The 4,950-nt window shown below is 23.8% G+C and overlaps 1 long non-coding RNA gene across 1 annotated transcript; it reads left to right on the forward strand.

Moving 5' to 3' along the window:
• Positions 1 to 1,160: 1,160 nt before the first annotated feature.
• On the forward strand, positions 1,161 to 3,645 carry LOC132921524 (uncharacterized). The gene is made up of 2 exons (XR_009660900.1): positions 1,161 to 1,256; positions 3,148 to 3,645. It is a non-coding gene; the product is annotated as an uncharacterized LOC132921524 (long non-coding RNA).
• The last annotated feature ends 1,305 nt before the right edge of the window (positions 3,646 to 4,950 follow it).

Raw genomic sequence — 4,950 nt, forward strand, 5'->3', positions numbered from 1 at the left:
GCAATACATTAATACATTTTAGTTTATTTGTTCATATGTATATTGAAATATAATTATATAATTAACTACCATACGCTAAACGCTGGTCGATTTTTATTTTAAAATTTATTTTTATTTCTTTGTTTTTAGAATACGTTAACTAAATAAGTTTCTTCTCTATCTAAATAAGAAATTATTAATAATTATTCTCATGACTTTATCTGGGGCTTGAGGCTCTCAACTAAATGACCCTTCAAGCTCCACCTACATAGAACAGTAGAAAAAAAAACACGAAAAATATAATTCAAGTGTAAATACACTAAAATAAGTAAAAATTTACTCAGGATTTAGATACATCTACTACATATAGGATTTTCATTGAGCCCGACTATTTATAATCGACTAACCAAAAAAAAAAAACCTATTGGCTATTTTATTGAAATGCTAAAAACAAATAGGAGTATATCCTATACGATTAACTATCATTGATAATATAATATGTTCACTTCATCACACATGAAAAATCAAACTTCTAATTTTTTTTTGTTAAATTAAGTAATTTGCCTATTATTACATAAATATACTATTTTGAGAAAAATTTGATTCTTTGTATACATTAAATCATCTATACATCCTTAATTTGTAATAATATAATGACCACAAAATAGCGAACGTATTGACGTATAATCCCCAGGAGGTATACCTATTTTGTATTTAACAATAGTTATTACATATACACACACATCACATAATATGTTTATTATTATTTGTATTTATTTAAACTTAAACAATATGTAGGCAATTGTTTACATAATGTTAACAAAGCATAAAGTAAAAATATACAAAACATAATATTATATAAAAATAAATGGTTTTGTTATTATTTAACGTAATATGAATAATAAAATAATTTATAATGGGTTAAAATATGATAAATTATATCATAAATCAGTATTAAAATATTAAATACCTGCTATCGTGACTTAGCTGTACTATAAAGAAACACAATTATAAATATTGTTTGAAATAAAACTGTTATATACTTACATGAATAATAATGTCATATTGCATTTGGTAGATTTGCAAATAAAAAACCCTAAATAAACATGTATAACAAATATATTGTAATACTATAACACATAATATTTAAAAAATATTTAAATTTATAATTTTCAGTTCGTCAACCTCACACAATACAAGCCGCGGAGATACAATATTTTATTTAAAACTCAAGTATCAAATAATAGGAAATGTATTAATATTACTGTAGATATTAGGTACCTACTGATTCTTAAAACTTAATACGTTACTTTTTTTTAAGATTCATACTTTTTTTAAGTTAATTTTATTTAAAATCATCTAAATTAAGTTAATTTTTGTCTGAAGAATAATGCAAGAAAATCAGGTTTTTTGATAGCTTATTAGTTATTGGTATTTAGATGTATCATTTTAAATTTTCCTGGTAATTTTCTTGAGCGTAAAGAAAAACTATCTAATAAACAAGATTATGTGTGGAATTTTTTACTTTTGAAAATTAGAAAATTTTAACTTTAAACTAAGTTAAGGGTACTTAACTGCGGGGATTCTTGTCTGGGCCCTTGTACTGTATTACCCCAAAATACAGTTTAAAATTATTGGCCCCAAAAAATAATTCCTGCCTTGGCCCTCAATTACCCAGGCCCGCCCTGCGAGTACAATTGTGATTAGGCATGATTAAATAAATTACTAATATTAATAACTGGTACTGGTGTTCTGCAGTTGATTGAAATATTGTTGCCAGACTAATATTGTAAATATAAACTATTTGTCGTCTCCAAAGAAATGGTTAGGTAACTAAAATCAAAATGTAGCACATTTAATTTTTTCTAGCATCCAATTAGTGTGATTTAATTTACTAAAATTCTTGAAAATTTAATACAAGATTAATTTTTAATTCACTTTTTTATGAACTTTTTAAGTTAGACATTGTGACGAAATTTGTCAAAATCACAAAAAATCAAAAATTATTTTGTAGATAGAAATTCAAAAAAAAATTTTTTTTATATGTCTAAGTTTTGAAAATACAATACAAAATGCATCATAAGTAGTATTACTGAAACCATAAAATCTAATAAACGTAAAAATAAAATCATTTTTTTATAGAAATCATAAATTTAAACTTGGATAAAATTAATTATTTAAATATAAATATTAAATAAGGATAATATAAAATTATGTATTTTAACGTCGGATGACGATATTAATAATTATATAAGAAAAATATGTTATTAATTTTAAGTTAAAGTATTTGATAAATATAGTTAAATAATGTTATAATAATTTAATTCTAATAAATAATAATATAATTAATACAATATTTTCAAAAAATTTATCATCCTACTATAATACTAAAAGTAAAATTAATTATTTTAATTATTAAATCAAAAGAAACATAATAATATCACAATAATGCATACAAAATGTTTAAATAAAGACATTTTTTTTTTTTTTTATTTGGTTCATTTTGAATAACAGCTTAGGCAAAGCTAGGCGGGCTTTGGGGCTAAACCACGCTTATTCTAAATTACCCTCCCCCCAACATATACTCTAGTAATATACTTACAGTTTTGTATCATGATTCAAAAATATACCAATTAGAGGGCATAGAAACCCCATTTTTTGGTTGATTTGTATTTTTAAATTTTTTTTTTTATTTCTTTGTTTACACAATAAGTCAACAAGATTATTTCTAAAAAAATAAGAAATTATTAATTATTATTTTCATTAAGTAATCTGGGGCTCAACCCCTCGACTAAATGAACCGTCAAGCTCCATCAATGTAGAAATGTAGAAAAAAACACGAAAAATATAATTAATGTGTAAATACGCCAAAATAAGTGAAAATCTTAAAAATTTGCTTAGGATTTAGATACTTTATACTACAAATAGGATTTTCATTGAGCCCGAATATTTATGAAATTAATTAAAAAAATAAACCTCTTTCCTAACCTCTTGGCAATTGCATTGCAATGATAAAAACAAATAAGAGTATATTGTATATCTTATATTAGTAAATGTTAACTTTATCACACATGGGAAAATCAGACTACTAAAGTGTTTTTGTTGACTTAAGTAATTTTCCTATAATATATGTATATATATATTATTTTGAGAAAAATTTAATTTCAGATGGAGAATGGACTGGTGTAGCTGAAAAATTAATTAATCTTTCAATGTCAAAACTTCAAATGGAAATAATAGACCTACAGGAAGATGTTTCATTGAAGCAGTACAGAAGTGCGATAACTGAAGAATTCTGGACTAAGGATGACATTAACAAGTATTCAAACTGTAAGCAACTGGCAATCAACTTGGCTACGATGTTTGTTCAACATACGTTTATGAGAGGCATCATTTTCAAAAATTAATTTTTGAAAAACAAATATCGGACAAAATTAACACTTTCACCTTGAGGAAACATTACGCATATGCTAGAAATACAATTTTTCGCATTCAATTTCTTGGTAAACTATTATTATTATTATTATAAAAAATTATCATTATTTACCTAATATTGTAATTAGAATAATCTAAAATCTAAATGACTGTAATAACTAGATAATTTTTTTACTTTCATACTCCTAGAATTGTAATTTTTAATAAAAATTAATTGTAATAACTAAATAATTATTTTTATTTTTATACTTAAAAATGTAGATTTGAAAAAGATTTTTTTATAATAGTAGACAATAAACCAACAGCGAATTTGCTCCAAATTTTAACCTTGGTAATCTAATGGATGTATTTTACTTACTATAGTAATTTAATCACTAATTACCTATGTTACCAAAAAATAAAATATTAACCGTAGTGTACTTAAATAGTCTATTTAAAACGCCGTATGTGGTCATAATTTTTTTATTAATAAAATACCGGAAAATGAATTCATTAACATGACAAAAAACGAAAATAATGAAAAATGTGCACGATTTAACTAATTAAACTATAAAATGTATTGTGTTGACAAATATGTTGACCTATATAAAAGAGAGAAATATTTTAGATTCCTATTATGAAATTGAAAATAACATTGTGGAAAGTTTCTTTTATTTTTTTTAAATAAATTAATGTATTCCCATAATGTTAGTACTCCAACATTGTCTGATTGAATCAAAAAATATATCAATATTTACAAATTTATTTTTAGAATTTTGAAAAATAATGTTCTTTCAAATCGATTTATAATACAAAGTCTTGGCTGAAAAAAGGCCAAATAAAAACGCCTACACGAATAACCTTTTTTCGCAAATAAAAGATACCGTATATTATCCAACACAGAACTTTTTACCGGAAAAAAATGTTTGCATGAATATACGATTTTGGAACTATGATCATATTATCTATATACAACTTATATCTTAATAAATTATGCTATATTAAACGAAATGTGTATAATATGCGTAAATCTAAATTGCCCTACTTGTCTCAAAGTATGACAAAATTCATGATATGTTAAATGTAATGGATATTAAAAGAAAACACGTTAAACAATTTGTTTTATCAAATTATCAAAATACCAAAAATATCATAAACAATTTCAAATCTTTGTTCTAACGAAAACATATTATTAGACGGTCCATATAATTATTATACAAAATAATGTAATTGCTAATCATGGTTTTAAGAAGAAAGTCATATACCAATAGTTTTGCATTGCTTCTTGACAAAATAGCCGTATTTTTTATTATTATTATATTACTTTGTAGTTCACATTATCTTTTGTAAGAGTCAATACTATCTTTTGTAGAAGAAAGTTAGAATAGTTTTATAAATCCTAAAAACCTAATCACAACTATTTATCACTGGTCTCACAAGAGGGTCACCGATGATCTTAACCACAAAATCTTAAACAAGTAATTGTAATTACTTCAAAAGTGCCTATTTTGCAGTAACCTATTTACCAATATTGATATGCAAGTTTTAGTTCATTTG

The sequence above is a fragment of the Rhopalosiphum padi genome, chromosome 2 (genome assembly GCF_020882245.1).
Source record: "Rhopalosiphum padi isolate XX-2018 chromosome 2, ASM2088224v1, whole genome shotgun sequence".
Taxonomy (NCBI): domain Eukaryota; kingdom Metazoa; phylum Arthropoda; class Insecta; order Hemiptera; family Aphididae; genus Rhopalosiphum; species Rhopalosiphum padi.